Source organism: Chlorocebus sabaeus, chromosome 10, assembly GCF_047675955.1.
Source record: "Chlorocebus sabaeus isolate Y175 chromosome 10, mChlSab1.0.hap1, whole genome shotgun sequence".
NCBI lineage: Eukaryota > Metazoa > Chordata > Mammalia > Primates > Cercopithecidae > Chlorocebus > Chlorocebus sabaeus.
The window spans coordinates 32,150,484-32,168,934 of record NC_132913.1 but is presented as its reverse complement, the minus strand read 5'-3'; positions in this window follow the sequence as shown (position 1 = coordinate 32,168,934).

The following is an 18,451-nucleotide window of genomic DNA, read 5'->3' as shown; positions in this document are numbered from 1 at the left end:
CCAGCTACTCAGGAGGCTGAGGCAGGAGAATGGCATGAACTTGGGAGGTGGAGCTTGCAGTGAGCCGAGATTGTGCCACTGCACTCCAGCCTGGGCTACACAGTGAGACTCCATCTCAAAATAAATAAATAAATAACAATTTTAAAACACACACACACACACAGTGTCATCTCATTCAATCTTTTCCTAAGTTAATTACATGATGGAATTTAAGTTTAGGTGATAGAGATAAGTGAATTTACATGTTTGTACCTTTCCCGTTTATTCCATAAGTAAATATGGCTTTCAACTGAAGGACACAAAGGTACTAGAATGTAGCATTAGAGGCTGCAATCATTTAAATGAGAAATCATTTAAATGAGAAACCAACATGTTGGTTTGATAGATAATTACATGATTAGGAAGGTTTTTTTGTTTTTGTTTTTGTTTAATCCTCCCTTATGTACCCAATAGACCAGAATGCCTTCTTTGGAGGTTAGGATACAAATTACCTAACAAGTCATACACTCTGTGTAATAAAATCACGTATATAAAATCTATGGAGTACATAAGTGGTTATCCTGAATATTCCTGCTTTATTTTTTATAAAAGGATAAACAGTAACATTTGGGGTGTGGTTTTATCAAATTTTGCTTATTATTATTAATTTTAATCTAATTTAAAAATATATTTCAATATGAAAGACATGTAATGGGGTGGTGTGTGTCTGTGTAATAAGAATGTTTGCATGGGTATGAAGAACTGAGAAAAAAACTATTTACTTCACGTTAACATGAAAACTTTATTTCCTTATTTATATGACATTATTACAGAATTAAATAATTTATAAAGGTAAAATTTTTATTGCAATATGCTTCTGAAAAACAGTTTAGTCATTTTACTCTGTCTCACACCCCAGCCTTATCATCATATCATCTCCATTTATTTCCTATTCCAAATATGTATAAAATAGATTTAAATTTTAACTTTCAGATAGTCATATCCACATTGCTCTTGGTGAGGCACTTTGTGCCCACAATTCTATCATAAACTAATCAATTGTACCAGAAATAACCATTCAGTTATTAATTCCATATGTACATGTACACCTGCTGTATACCACGCTTAGGTTCTGAAGATATAGCAGTATATGGAACAGATACAAATCCTGCCATCCTGCAACCCAGTTTCTGATTGGCAATAGTTTCCTCTGCGTTGGTCAAATAAGCGAGCCAGACTTGAATTCTCGCTTCCAGTTAGTAGAACAGTGTCATCATGAGGTGGATTTTAAGCTTTTCAAGGTCATTTGAAGGGCTTCTCTTCATTCTGAAATGTATGAGACATGTATAAGAAAGCACTTGCTTTCTTCAAGTGACTTAAAGACAGTAGATTCCTATCTACTGGAGGAGTGGAGTGAATGGCAGAAGGAGATCAATGGTCTTCTGAATGAAAAACTCTGACTCTAGTTACTAAAGGCTAAGGGCTAAAGAAATTTGGCAGTGAGAACAAGGTGGCCAGGAGCAAAGTTTACAGACAGGAAGTGACATCAATAACCAAGAGTGATGTCACCTGGAACAAGGTAGAAGTTTGGGTCAACTGGATTTGAATCTCTATGAGAAGATCTCCAGTATTGTGGGAAGAACTGATTCTGATAAGAATGTGTAGAGAAAACAAAGCTCTTCATGTTCCAGCTCCCATAATATGGAGTTTGGCCTTGGGGAGCAATGACTGCATACATACATGTGAAGTAAGATAGCTATAGCTCGAATCCCAGCATTCAGCCCCTCCGTGAGCTGTGCAGGGCTTGGACAAAGAGGGGGCTCAACAAATGACAGGGAAAAGCCTTAGAATTTCCAGTTCTCGGAACAACAAACTCTGGACACCTACCTACACTACTTTCATATTAGCCAAGCTTCTGGGGTTCCAGAACAATTCTAGAGTAAGGAAGAAACTTCTCCCTGCAGTACACTTCCTATTAATAAGCATATGTGCGGGTGGAGTGATGCACTGAAATAAGGACATTATTACCAGCTTTGTACTCTGAGATATTAAAGAAGTACATTCAGGTTGCATTAAACTAATATCTAGTTAGTATTTTTCATTTGTTTAACAATTTTTATATTTGCCCTTTATGTTCAGGATGAGATTTTTTAAAAAGATGCTAGAACTCTGAATTTACAAAGATTTATCAATACATCTGATAAACCAATTCTAATAGAAGAAGGTTTGTAACAAGTCTTCTCCCTGACCCTATAAATCTAAGCCAAGATGGTGAAGATTCCATGTGCTGCCTCCAGGCTCTACACAACTTTGTGCTGTATTTTAAAACTACTCCCAACTGTGCTATCCTCAGAGGTGATAAAGAAGAACTGTTTATTACCAAACTTTCCTCAACCTCCATATTCTTATTCCCCTGGCTCCATATACTTGAAGACTGTGATTGCATCTTAACTGAAATAAATCTTATATGGAATATTGTAGTTCTCCAAGGTAGCTAAAACACAACCACTCCACATTAGTACAATTCTTTGATAGAGTGGACAAAATAACTTTTGCATCTGAGAACCTCTAAATATCAGGCAGATAAGAGAACCGAGCTTCCTGACCCTACAAGATCAGGCCCCTACTTACTTGCCTCCCAGTTCACCCCATTTCCCTACACGTCCTTGACTTTGACACTTTGGTGTTCTTTCAGACCCTTATGTGTATCATGCCGCTTTATGCACAAGCACTTTCTCTACTCTGTTATCTCTGTGGGAAACTTCTGCCTTCACCTTTTTATTAGTGAAATCATCTTTCAGCTCTCAACACAGATGTCATTTCTTAGAGACAGATCATGTCCCCTGTTACAAGTTCTTATGGTGGGAGAGTTTCCTGTGGCAGCTCCTAATGTGTGTTGTGATTATATGTTAATGTCTATCCCCTCCTCCTAGGTTGTAAGTTACGGAAGAGCTGCCAGCATACTTGTTTTCTTGTTCATCATTCCACATCCGTGCCTAGTACATGGTAGATATTTAAGTAATACTTACTTAACGTCTAAATGAATGAGAGGGTGAAGATCTCAATAACCTGTAATAATTATGTCAAATATAACAAACCCTAATGTAAAATGAATAAGTGCAAATTCCAACATTTATATCCATACAGCCAACTACACGGGTGCAGAATGGGGAGCATGAAGCTTAAGAGCAGCTCATGTAACAGTGTACTTCGGAATTTTAGTTAATTACAATTTCCAGGTGAGTCAATAGCATGACTGCCTCAAGACAGAAACACTCAGAGTATAGTGCCCCAAATCATTGCAATGCCTTCCCCTTTATACTTCAAATTGATCTAACTATATCAAGAAAACTGTGGGATACTACTTTTATAGAAATGCCAATATATCGGAGAATACTCAGAGAACAGATATTAGAATGAGGTGATGGTAAACCATTACAATCACTGAAAACAGCTATATTGTATTCATTCATTCACTCATTTAATTCATTTATCGAGTATGACTGAGTATATTATACCTGGCACAAACCTGGACACTTGGAAACATCAGCAAATAAAATAGACAATAGTATCTGTCTCGTGTACCTTACATTCTTTAAAGAATAACAGATAATATTATAATAAATAAGTAAATCATGTAGAACATTAGAAGGTATAAGCCCTATGGAAAAACATGTTGAACAATTAAAGGAGGGTCTGGGGTGCTGGGAAGAGTGTGAGGTGATAAGTTGCAGGGTTAATACTGTGATGAGGGTTGACCTTATTGAAAGGATCAAAGAATGGAAGGAAGTAAGGGAATCAGTCAACTGGATATCAGGAGAAGAATATTCTAGGCAGAGAAAACACTCAAGCAAATACCCTACCACAGGATAGAGATTACTTGGCATATTGGTGGGACAACAGGGAACAGTGTTGCTGAGGCAGAGTGAGTCCAGAAGGAAAGCACAAGAGAAGCTGAGTTGCAGGAGGCAGATCTTGGAAGGCCTTGCAGGCCATTACAAAAATGTTGGTGTTTTCTCTAAAATCAGTAAGTAGATGAGGCTGGATTAAAATCTGTATGACCCAAAGAGTAGAAAATTTTAAGAGGCAAAATTTGACGCTATATTAATAATATTACCAGGGATTAACATCAACTGAAATATATAATGAGCCACCTCATCCTAATTTGTAACTTTATGATAGGCACCTTGAATGTACATCCATAAGTCATGTCCAATTTCCTTATAGAAAAAGAGAGGCAGAAAATAAAAAATGCAAATGAAACGAGATTTCAAAACTTCATAAGTCCTTCTTATTCTAATACAGAATTCTAATGATAAGCCTCATGGCCTGTCAAAACCTAGAGAAACAGTTTCCAAATAACAAAATCGTAGTTGTAGTTCACATATTATAAATGATACATAATATCTTTTAATTTATTAAAAATATAGAATATTAGAGCAAGTATAACATATAAACTATAGACTACATATTCAAAACTATAAAGTAAATGAATATAAAACATAGTATTTCAAACTTTGTATCACAGATATTGTGAATGTATGTCATTCAAAAGTAAGCACGATTTTGCTTTTGACAGTTTTTAACCCTCCATCAACATTTCCTGTTAAATAGTGAAAGCAGTAAGATTTCTAGGGCATATATTCATTCCTCATTGAGGGAATTTTTAAATGTAAACATCTTTAGATTTATCTACTGAAAAGTTTAAAAATTGTTTTTAAGAGTCACACAATTACTATCTGTTTTTCTAGTTGAAAATAACTAGGAGAATTCGAGTTGACAAAAATGCAACCTCAATACTATTTTGACTTTTTAAAATAAAGCTATTCCCTATTAAGGAGTCTACCTATCCCGCAAATTCTTTATAACGGGGAAAAAACATGCCAACATACACACAAACACACACATCTTCCTAAAAATGTTCTTGTTACCCTGCAAAAGTCACAAAACAGCAAACCTAAATGATTAGACTAACTCACCCAGCTCACTAGTCAATTTAGAAAAAGAAGGAGGTCTTCAGAGTGAAGTAAGTGGACAGATTGAAGAACGAGGAGGGGGGTAATGTTTTCTGGAAGTAGCTCTTAGAAATCCTGTTCACAGCCTGGAACTGCATAAATTTTCTCTGCATATGTTATTGCTACCTTGGGGGCCATGATAGCATATGCATTTTGGGTTTTTCAAAAAATAGATATATGTACATGAATATGTGTGTTTAATGCATAAATATTATGATGATTTTCCTTTCATGGGACTCTGTAGTCCCTTCAGACTTTATTACAGCATATACAGTAAATAAACAGTAATCTATTGAGAATGCATATATTTTTCGAGAAAACCCCAAATTGAATTGAAGGGGGCTGAATGTTATTGCCTAATGTAGAATATTTCAAAATGTAAAATTATTAAGCCAAAGAAACTCAGGAAAACAATCAGACATTTGGTGGCAACACTGAATCCAGCAGAAGAATCAACATGAGTATATAAACTGGAACACGGAGTCTTGAAAAGGCAAGAAAATCACACTTATGCATTCGTGTAACAGCTACAATTTAAAAGTTAAAAAAGCAAACTAACATATTGCTAAGATGCATTATGTAATACGATTAGAAGAAAATCTACCTCTAGTCAGGTGATTTCAATAAACCAGTACGTCCAGTGTTTTGAATACCTGAAGGTTATAATTGTGAAAAGAATATTATTTGATGATATATTCAGTTCCTGATGTACTTTGTTTTTCAGAAAAGATATACGTTCAGTGTATTTAGTCTTACTGTTCTTTGTATACATGACAGAACAGCATGATAAAAGCGAATGATTGCAATATATTTTGTTTCTCAGTAAGTTTCTTCAAACACAGACTGACAAATCTAATATGAATCCCCAGAAATTCAGTTACTTCTAAGCTTCAGTACTCTGGAATACATAAAATAAATATATGATCAATGAAATGAAATATGACAAAATGTTTCATATTGATGTTTTCTTCTTTCAAAAATGCCTTTTTGGTTAATGCCCTAAGTCACTTTTTCCACACATTTTCTTTTTTGCAATGTATAGATTTCCTAGTTCTGATTTCAAGTTCAGGGAGCCTGGGGAGAAGTGGGAGAATTCTTCAAACCAGGGCCGTTCCTCAGCCTTTCACATGAGAAAATTGTTAGGAGCATTAAAGTATTCCTGACTATGCTGCATTCCTTTGTTCAGAGTGAGTTTTGGGAACACATCCTTTTCTCATTATATTTCCATAAAATATATTTGATCTATTCTATTCTTAGAATACCTCTGATGTGGTCTGTGAGTGGAGCACAGTATAAAAATATTTCTTTTTTATATGAGACAAAATGTTTCCATTTCTTAGACACATTTTTTAAAAAATCATTGTATAGCACTCTAAGAAAGTAAAACTTGTCCAATGCATTTTCGCAGGGCTCAAAACAGACCACAAAAGCCCCCTCCTCCAGCATTGTAGTTCAGAGCCTCACCCAAGGCAGGGAGTCCTCTGCAAAACAAAAGGCGATCAGGAAGAGAGAGGGCGAGCCAGGAGAACTGGGGAGGGTCCTGGACTAAGGAAGCAAGTTTATATTTAGAAGAAACCAGAGAAGTTAACCCTCTTCCTATGAGACTAAATGAGTTCTACTAAATTTTATATTCAGAACTAAAACATGGTCAAAAACTGTAATCGTCTAATGTGAACAGTTAATGTTTCCAACTGGTAGTGAATAGTTGAAATGTTTGCTTGGCTAATTCAATTTAGAAACCACTGGAAGCCAAACCAGTCTTTCTTGCATCTTTCTACCACATACCCAACCCCTGGGACATAGCACCAGGCCACACATTCACAACCCAGCCTGCTCAAGGTTGTTGATCATTCTAATAGCAAGCGAGTTTTTTTGGAGAGCATGTTTTCTAGAATATTTGTCTCTGGCCTTCCCTTCTGAGAGAATGACGACCTAAATCGAATTTGCCAGGGACCAGTTGAAACTAAAAATTAATCCTGAAGGACTGCTACTCAAAAACTCATTTTAAAACTAAAAACATAGAAGAAAGCTACTATTAATTCTCTTTGATTACTCATGTGATTGCATATCTATAAATTTGATAGCAAATGTAAGTTAAGGGCAAGGATTTGGTTTTTCTTACCATAATATCCACTATGTCTAATACACAGTAGTTGCTCAATAAAATTTTGCCAAAAATATGGATAAAGGAATACATTGGGAAACTGGACCTCATTCCCTATTCCCCTATTTGACCCCAGGGCCAACAGGAAATAATTGGCCCTGTTAAACTGATAACTTACTGATTATCCAAGAAAATCTATCTTTCCCAAATAAGACAGTTGCCATATATTTGGGAAACAATTGCTTCTTACAACAGATACTATCATAGTTAAAGATGTGTCTAATTTTTTTTTATATGAGGCAAGTGCAATGTTTCAAAACTTCTAGAGATTTCTGTACCAGATTGAAATACAGGATACTGCTATAGCTTTAAGTTTCTCTACAACTCCTACAGTGTCATAGATTTAACACTGCCAGTATTAGCTCTATTAATATTGGACCAAAATAAGCAGACACATATACAGTCAGTTCTGCGATAATGAGATATATATATGCAAAATCATGCAATAAAACAACAGGGCTTGTGGGAAAAAATGGTGTTGGGATGCAACACTCAAAAACTTTATCAGTGACTCATTAAAAAAAGATAGATACCTAATAAAAATGATAGCATAGTGATAAATAGTTAAGAATTGCATAAATGCTACAGAACGTGTCACCTTACCTTGAAAAAGACCTGAAGTGTGCTTGTGGAAGTGAGCCTCAGAAAGATAAAAGCTCTTAAGTTAATGTGCAGGGGTGGATGGAGGGCTACTTGAAATTATACAGCAAGCTGTAATACCAGATGTGGCTAGGTGTGGCTCATAACACATACCGTGAACAGGATAGCTGGTAGATGTTTGAGGTATGTGCACGTGTGCATTTTGTGTGTTCCTAAGCAGTGCAGTTCTACTGAGTGCAGTTTTGTATGCTCACCTTGCATTTCTCACAGACACAATTTTGTACATAAATAAGCGCAAAATTTATGTTATGCAAATTGTTCCCTGATATTCGCATTGGAACAAATTCATATTTTCAATGTGAGCATTACAGCAAGACTGCCTCTATCACCTTCCAACAGAATGAAATAGAAATACATACAATATAAATCTCAGCCTGATCAATACAGAATCATCCTGCTACAGTCTGCATTATTCTTATACCCTTAAAAAAATCTGTTTTATCTAAATTTAAATTTCTTAAGAGCAATAACTATTTAGTAGCATATCTGAAAGCCCTTTCTCCAACCACATTTAATATAATAGCATCCAACACATGTTGCTTGGTGAAAATGCCAGAAAAACCATTGCAATATACCACTCCGATAATATAGTCTTTGGCTGCTAAGGTAGCAGAGAGTAAAGTGTGGAACAGTATAAAACAAAAACATTATTAGGCCATTGTGGCTTTAAATGGAGTTTGACCCTGGAGACTCAAAACTGATACGCACACATATGCATCTAATAAATTATACCACAGCCATGTATCTAATAAAAAATAGGTGATTCCCATGGTCCTACATGATATTGAAATTTGCTAAATCTTAATTTTGAGATTCTGTTGAAAATTGATTAACATAGCTCAATATTGTGGCTTCTCTGCTTGCTATAAGTTTAATGGAATCACTATTCAAAACTGTACCTAGCATACTGTTTCAAACCTGCTCCTCCTTCTATGTTGCTTACTGTTAGTTAATTATGTCATTCTCCACTATCATTCAAAATATAGAAAGCATTCACTTGCTCCTCACCCTGACCAGGCCAACAAAGAGATAGGTGCTATCTAATTGAGACAAAATCAATCTTACCTACCCACATAGAAAAGAAATGTCAGTTAGGGACACTATTTAGAGATCTGAAATTAAAGAAACAACAGTAACAATAGAAAATACTTTTGAAATCAATATATACAAGCATTATTTAAATAGATTATTAAGCCAACAAGTGTAGACAAGGTTCAAATGAGATCTCAGAAGGTCAGTAAAATTGCTGATGTTTTCTTGTTTTCTTACATTAGAAGAGTTTTTTTTCCAGTTATATGTGACATTCAGTCTTTGAGGATTAGAGACAAGACTGTACACATTTTTGTGCCACAAAGGACTTAGCAAATTCTCTTTGGTAAATGTCAAAGGAATGGCTTTTGCTAACAGAATTGAATAGAAACTCATAGAATAAATGAATATGTATTTCCCTATTTTTCTTTTTTTATGAAAAGAAAGGATCTGATGTCAGTACTTCAACATGGTAGAATTTCTTTCCCCAGCATCAGTTATTTTCACCTCACCACTCACCACTCACCACTGTGTATTAATTACTCTTGCAATTTCTGCCATATCTGCACAGCACCTGTCTTGTAATTTAGCTAATATTTTTCTTTAACTTTTGGTTCTTGAACAAATATATTTTTAAAGTAAATGTTATGTCACTATGAAAATGGAAAACCTTATAAAAGAAGTGACTATAGGCCAGGCGCGGTGGCTCATGCCTGTAATCCCAGCACTTTGGGAGGCCAAGGCGGGTGGATCACGAGGTCAGGAGATCAAAACCATCCTGGCTAACACGGTGAAACCCCATCTCTACTAAAAATACAAAAAATTACCCAGGTGCAGTGGTGGGCACCTGTAGTCCCAGCTACTCAGGAGGCTGAGGCATAAGAATGGCGTGAATCCAGGAGGTGAAGCTTGCAGTGAGCCAAGATAGCCCCACTGCACTCCAGCCTGGGCAAAAAAGCGAGACTCCATCTCAAAAAAAAAAAAAAAGAAGAAGAAGAAGAAGTGACTGTGGCCAGGAGCAGTGGCTCATGCCTGTAATCCCAGAACTTTGGGAGGCCAAGGTGGGCAGGTCACCTGAGGTCGGGTGACCAGTCGGGCCAGCACGGAGAAAACCCATCTTTACTAAAAATACAAAAATTAGCTGGGTGTGGTGGCCATGTGCCTGTAGTCTGAGCTACTCAGGAGGCTGAGGCAGGAGAATCACTTGATCCTGGGAGGTGAAGGTTTCAGTGAGCTGAGATCATGTCACTGCACTCCAGCCTGGGCGACAGAGAGCAATTCTGTCTCAACAACAACAACGACAACAACAACAACAACAAAAAGTAACTGTAAAATTTATCTCAGTGAAAATCAAACACTTATTGAATCCTTTCTGGTGCCTAAGGAAGACTCAGAGCCTGAGTCCTGTTCTCCCATTCCTTTTTTTTTTTTTTTTTAAAAAAAAAGGAATGGTTAGAAGACAGCTAAAGATCCACAGTTATAGACATGCTAGCACCAAATAAAGAATTCTTCCCTTCATTAATCGGAAAGAGTGAAAAACAACTGAAAAGACATTAACTTTCTGTCTATATGATCCATTATCATTTAAAGTAATATTTATATCACAAAATCACCTCATATTTAATGTTGGTACACATTACAAATTTGGGAGAACGCTGGCATAGTGGGAAAATATACTACTCTAGGCAGCAGATATTGATTCTGGAAAAGATTTTGTCAACCTCATTTGCAACCACAGTCAAGTGCTACAATTTCTCTGTGCCTTAAATAACTCTTTGACAATGGGGAATGTGGATTTTATATCAAACAGAGTGATCTGGGTTAGGCTGTGGTTACAAACAATCACCAAATCTCACTGGCTGTATTTGTGTTTGCTGACTGTATTTGTAGCTGTTTAAACCAAAAATTTTATTTCTCCTTCCCTCTAGATGTTCTATGCAGGTCAGCTGGGATCATGTTACTGCTTTGTCATCATCCTCACTCCAAGATTCAAGATAACAGAGCTACCACTGCCTGGACTATCACTGGTCACAATGACACAGGAAAACCACCCACTGTTTCTTAAAACTTTTGCCCAGTAATACACATGCTCTTGTTTAATTGGCTAAAGCATGTCATGTGTCCACACCTGGCTTCAAGTCAGTAGAAAAGTGCAATTCTGTCATGAGCCCAGAAGGTGGGAATACCAAAATATTTGTGAGTTACTGAAGGGGTGGCCTGACCCTCCACACCTGTGAGCGTTTCTCGTTAGGTGGAACAAGAGACTTGAGAAAAGAAATGAGACATAGAGACAAAGTATAGAGAAAGAAAAAATGGGCCCAGGGGACCAGCGCTCAGCACACGGAGGACCCACACGGGCACCCGTCTCTGAGTTCCCTCAGTATTTATTGATCATTATCTTTACCATCTGAGAAAAAGGGAAGTGTCAGGATAATAGGATCCTCGTAGGGAGGTCAGCAGTAAGACATATGAATAAAGATCTCTGTGACATGAATAAGTTTAAGGAAAAGTGCTGTGCCTTGATATGCATATGCAAACATCTCCATAAACCTTTTTAGTGCATAGAGAGCAGCACTGCCCCTAGCACATCCCACCTTCCTAGCACGTCCCACCTTTAGCCCTAAGGCGGTTTTCTCCTTTCTCAGTAAACAGAACATACAGTGAGTTTTACACTGAGATGTTCCATTGCCCAGGGACGGGCAGGAGACAGATGCTTTTCTCTATCTCAACTGCCAAGAGCCCTTCTTTCCTCTTATACTAGTCCTCCTCAGCACAGACCCTTCACGGGTGTCAGGCTGGGGGACGATTAGGTCTTTCCCTTCCCACGAGGCCATATTTCAGACTATCACATGGGGAGAAACCTTGGACAATACCTAGCTTTCCTAGGCAGAGGTCCCTGCGACCTTTGGCAGTGTACGTGTCCCTGGGTACTTGAGATTAAGAGAATGGTGATGACTTTTCACAAGCATACTGCCTTCAGGCACTTGTTTAACAAAGCACACCCTGCACAGTCCAAAATCCGTTAAACCTGAGTCACCACAGCACATGTCTCTTGCAAGGACAAGGTTGGGGGTAGGGTCACAGATTAACAGCATCTCAAATACAGAACAAAATGGAGTCTTTTATGTCTACTTCTTTCTATATAGACACATAACAGTCTGATCTCTCTTTCTTTTCCCCACAAGTTACAGTAACTTCCATCAACTTAATGGTCTCTAAAATCCTTATAACTTATTACATTCTATGATTATAACAAAATTGTACTTTGCATTTAATGTATGAGTTCTTTTTAATTTGTCAAGTTATTTACTTTGGAAAATTTTATTATATGAAAAAGCTATTATAGAAGTGTATCATATCTTATTCTTCAAAGATTCATTATTAAACACATTAAAAATTTTAGGAGATTGGCCGGGCACGGTGGCTCAAGCCTGTAATCCCAGCACTTTGGGAGGCCGAGACAGGCGGATCACGAGGTCAGGAGATCGAGACCATCCTGACTAACGCGGTGAGACCCCATCTCTACCAAAAAAATACAAAAAACTAGCCGGGCGAGGTGGCAGGCGCCTGTAGTCCCAGCTACTCGGGAGGCTGAGGCAGGAGAATGGCGTAAACCCGGCAGGCGGAGCTTGCAGTGAGCTGAGATCCGGCCACTGCACTCCAGCCTGGGCGACAGAGCGAGACTCCGTCTCAAAAAAAAAAAAAAAAAAAAAAAAAAAAAAAAAAAAAAAAAATTTTAGGAGATTAGAACTTGATATAAACTATCCAACCAGGATGGTTAAAAGTGGAACAAGAATTTCTTGGTTTTGTTTTTGAGTGTTATTTAGATAACACAAAAATATGCGACCTAAATCATTTCAATGGTAATAGGAATTGTGCAGAATAAAAGAAAATAAATGTTTAGAAACTTGCAAATGTTAGGAAAGTTTTATAATCATTAAATTGCAAAGGTCTGATGTTAGTGGAAAAACTTGGTTTGATCTCTATTAGTGTGCCCTAATTCTAAATGCACAGGCTCACATGGCATCCACAGACTTGCCATGCCTGGTTAGATTTTTGTCTTCTTCAGTTACCACTCAGTTACTAACAGAATCAGGCTCAGCACCTCCTCTCTTGCATGGCTTGGCCATCACATGTAAAAGTGATCTGGCTTATTTAAACAGAATACTTTCTTACTGTTCCCTTTGTTATTACATATTGTAGCAAAGAACTATGAGTGTTTCACCACTGTCTACATATCAAAATAGGTCATAGAACCTCCACAGGAACATCAAATCAGAAGATCAACAACATCACCATAGCTTGTACCAAACATTTTGAAGTGTGACCATTCTGTCTTTTAGTCTACTGCCAATATATTTTGTCTTCCATTAGTCTCTCATGTTCTTTCAGTAGTGATCTCTCCCCAACTTGACTAAAAACTTCTTTGGTGCAAAGCCAAGCCATATACTTCTTTTGAGTCAACCATAATACCTAATACAATGTTGAGCATACAGTAAGTCTCCTGAAACTTTTGTTGTTGTGGTTGACACATATTTAGAACAGAAGGAGGATAGAGGGCTTTTACTTATTCATTTAAAATGACAGTTTTGAATAGCCACCATATAGCCTGGACTGTATGTAATAAACAAAAGCAAACTACAAAACCTAGAGCAGTGGTCCTCAATGAGGGTCAATTTCACCTTCTAGGGGACATTCAGCAAAGTCTAAATGCAGTTTTGTTTGTCATAGTTGGGGGGGGGGAGGTGAGGTGCTGCTGGTATCTACTGGGTAGAGGCAAAGAATGATGCTAAACATGTTAAAACACACAGGACAGCCTCCACCACAAAGAATTATCCCATCTCAAACATCGCTCATGCCTGGATTGAGAGACCCTGCCCTACACAGTAGTGGGTGAGTCAGAGAGTGAAGAGTAATTTTAATACAAATTTCTTAATAGTGGTTTTTTCTTTCCCACTGTTTTGAAAGGCAACAGTTTCATTATTTGTATCTAATTAAGCAACATGACTTTAGACGTAGACATATGACACATATGACAAAAACTACGTAAGGGAGTTGTTGAAAGACTTTTGTTGTTGAGCATACTTTTGTGGATGAAGGTATAAACAGTTGTTTCCATTATTTTCTTAGAGTAGAATTAACAACTTCCTCATTAAAAAAATAAAGAATATAATAGTAGGTGAGGTTAAGTTTAGAAAAGCTATATTTATACCACCATGGTATTTCTGAAACCCCAATAACTACCATGGCTACTTCACAGCTTGAGATCAGTTAAGACTGGCTAGACCAAAATTCTCTTTGCTCAAGGGTCTTGAGTAGAAAAATAATATCCAATAACTTTGTACATAATAAATTTATAATATACTTCAAATAAATAAAAAATATCCATTCATGTATAAGAATTTTTAACCAGATAAAGATGAATCATAATAAAGCAGAATTATTGAAAGTTTACATCCTAGCCTTCTTGCCAGTATTCCAAGGTCTAGTTTGAAAATGCTGTGCTCAGTAGTTTAATACAAGCTAGCATTTGTTTGATGGTAAAATCTCCTTTATTAGACAGCTAGTGTTTGGGAAATCTCCCAAGAACAACCTAATTGTAGGTAACCCATGGAGAAAGTGTTAAAAGTCAACACTCCTCTTATGAAAAGTACTGCAAAACTTTAGTAAAACATTAATTCTTTATGCCCATCAGAGATTCAAATAGTAATAAGTTTCAAGGATATCTATTGCATCCTCTTTGCCACATGGGAGTTGATAAGTCTAAAAAATCTATTTATCTTTGTGTATTGGTCTCTCTCTCTCTCTCTCTCTCTCTCTCTCTCTCTCTGTCTCTCTCTCTCTCCCCACCTCCCTCGTCCCTCCCTTGTGTCTTGAAGAATATAGGTGGAGGTCACATCCTTCTCTCTGTATCTCATTTTCTGCCTTACTGAGTAGAATTAACAAAGTTCTCATCTTTGTCTTTATATTTGTTAATCTCTTTGGGTTTTACTCTGAGTATTTTCTTGTTGCTCTTTAGCTGTCTCTTTCACTCAATTGGCCATTCTCAATAACTAAACAGGTATTTTTCTGGCTTTAGTAATTGAATTATTTTACATTTCATGTTAAATATTCATGCATTCATTCAATTAATTACTTAAAATATAAATATTGGATACTTACTGCATTCCTGGATCATGTTAGGTACCAGGAGAAGATAGACAGGTAAATTGCCAATGATAATAGAGTGTGATAAATGCTTTGATCACAGAAGAGTTATGTGAGAATAAAGAGAAGAGACATGTAAGTTCGTCCTAAAAGAGTTGGTTCTTGAGGAAAAACTCCTGGAGGTTTTGATGTCTAGGCTTGAATGTGAAGAACGAGGAGCTATCAACTTACTGGCTATGGAAGAATGATTATTCAAAGTGGTAGAAATAGCATCCGAAAAGCAACATAATCAGAAGTGTGTTTTCAAAATATCACTCTTTTTCATAAAGTGTTTCAATGAGAGAAGGATTAGAAGCAAGGAGATCAACCACAAGACAATGGCAGTTATACCTTCAAGAGGTGATGTTGGCCACAGTAGAGGAGAAACAGAAGAAATTGAAAGAGATGAACAGAATTATTGTTAGTTAGGAATGAGGCCAGGAGAACTGAGGCTGCTGGCAAGGTATCCACCTCGGACATGTTGTTACCATTCCTTGAGCTGGGAAGCACAGAAGGAGGAGCAGGCTGAGGAACCAGAGCTGGAGAAAGAATAGGATGAGCTCCACTCTACCCATGCTTTACCTGTGTTGCCTGGTGGGCATCCACAGGGAGGGACCCAGAGGGAAGTTGGCTATATGGGTCTGAAACACAAGAGAGAAGCAATTACAGTAGATTAATTTCAGAGATAATATTTTCCTCAATGGAATGAATACATTATACACATATGAAGCTAATTCTTTCAAATATGAACCCAGGAGTAGAGTCTCTAGTTCAGTCTTTGATATGTATCATCAAAGATTTTGCATGTCTTTTCCCCTTATCACTGTACACTAGCATTCCTTATTACTGCCTTTGCCAGAAGGTCGAATATTATTATTAATGTAATATTAAAACAATATTACTACTCTTTTGCATTTATATAGCTCACCATAGTTTACTTAAAACTCTTTCTCATACAGCTCTGGACAAAGTCTTCAGTCTGTGAGCTGGCTTTAGAGAACCAGCCTAGGGCCAGGAAACCAGGATCGAACCGCAGACCAGAAGTTCTAATGAGGTTGCTGCAAGTATTTATTCTGGGGTCACAGCCAGTGTTCAGAACCAGAAGTCACAGAGTTAACCAAGCCAAGGCCCAAGATCTAAGCCAAGAGTTGGAGCCAAGGCCATGGGCAAAGCCAAGAATCAGTCACAGGATTAGCACATCAGAACAAGCCCCAGAACTGCTGCTGAACCCAAGGTCCTCCCCCAGGCCCTGCGTCCTTTGGAGGCATTCTCTGCCCACGGACTTTCACTCCCAGAGGAACGCAATCTACAAGGTAGGAATGGGAAACTTGAGGATTTCCTCTGCCTTTATGAGAACTTTGCTTTGGAAAACACAACAAGAATCCCACCGAAAGCATATTAACTACCAAGTGATGGCTTAAAAAATAAAATAAAATAAAACTGTATGTATTATTTACGAATTTATTGAAATTCCTACATGTACAGAAATAATTATGTTACATTCAATTAAAATCAATGAGAAAATCTAATAATTTCAAATTCAATTAGATTTCTCTCAAAGAATCTTAAAAATAAAAAATCCTGAATTCTATCTTGAATACTTTCCTATAATAGCTTATGATGTCTTCCTTCATTTACCCTCTTCTGAGAAACTTCAGTAATAACGTGTAGATTTCTTTGTTCTTTTTATCTTTGATGTAGCCAAAAGAGCCTAAGAACAACCTAGGTAAGAAAGGAAACCTTTATTAAAGCTATATTCTGAGAAATAAATGTAGCAAAAGTAGATTTATCTCTTTAAATATAATTTTAAATAGAGCATACATCATTAACATGGCTCAACAATTTTAAAAGTATATTTCAATAGCAAACAGTGAAACTTTCGTTCCTAGGTCAGTCCCTCCTCAGTTTAGTACCACACCCACCACCCATGAATATAATTATTGTCGTGAATTTCTTGCCATTCCTTCAGAATTTTATAATGAGCATATAAGCACATACAGAAGTATGTTCTCGTTTCTCCTCTTTCTAAGTAAAATGTAGCACACTGCTCTGAACCTCGTATTTTCCCATCTAACTATGTGCAAAGATTTCTCCTGTCTTAGAGTTGCATAGTATTCCGTTGCATAGGTATACTTAACTTATTTAACCAGTAATTTAACATAGACACTTAGGTTGTTTTGACTCTTTTGCTGTTACAATGTGGCAATCAATAACCTGGTAGTATTCCATTTTGCACATATGCAGTATATATGTAAGAAAAACTGCCAGAAGTTAAATTGATGAAGTAGAATGTATTGCATTTGTAATTTTAACGGATATATCTAAATGTCTTTCATAGTGTCATACTAATTTCTACTTCCCCACAGCCTAAGAATTTTATTGAACTTCTTCACTTTTCCCAATCTTTAAGTAAAAAACGATGGTATTATGATATAGTTCAATTGACGTTTCTCTTATTAAGGGTATTACTGTGCCTCTTTTCATGTATTTAAGAGACAAAGGTATGTTATCTTTCTATAACTTTTCTCTATATTTTTAAAAATTATTGGTCTTTTTAAATTATTGATTTCTAGAAGATTTTTATTACATTAGAACTTTTTGTACAGTATGAGTTATGAGGAATTTTCCCAGATTTTGGTTTATCTTTTGAGTTTTATATAGTTTTTGGCCATACACAATTTTTCTTAGCTTTTTATGAGTTAAATTTATTAATATGGTTTGAGTTTTTAAAAGATCAATAAAATAAAGCACATGAACACCTCAATATGATGAAAAAATATCTCTCTCATTCCCAGATCTAGCATCATACTTATCTGGAATACACTGGATGTAAGAAAAAAAGAAGAATGTCCAACATCAACACTATAGTTAACATTATATAAAAGGTACTAACAAAGAAAAATACAAGAGAATGAAAATGAGAGTTAAAAACATACTGAGGTACAACCAAAACGAAAAAAAAAAAATGCAAGACCCATATGAAGAAACCATTGTAAATGCTACTGTAGGACAAAAATGAAGACTTGAATTAATGGGAAAACCTACCGTGGACTAGAAGACCCAACATTGTAAAGAAGCCAATTTGTTTGAAATTATCTCATACATTTTATATATAACCCTCCCAAAAATTACAGTGTGTTTTTTTGTTGTTTTTGTTTGTTTTATTTTGCTTTTTCTTGTTTTAAGAACTAGACAAGATAACTGAAAAATGTGTATGGAAAAAAATCATACATACAATAATATCCAAGAAAACCCTGATACAGAAGAGCAATAGAGGTAGATTAGCTCTAACATATTAAAATTTATTCTAAATTCTTAATAATTAATAGTGTGTTAATATCACATTAATACCAATAGACTAATAAAATATTATAACAAATCCCAAAGTATGTCTAATATAAACAGAAATTTTGTTTAC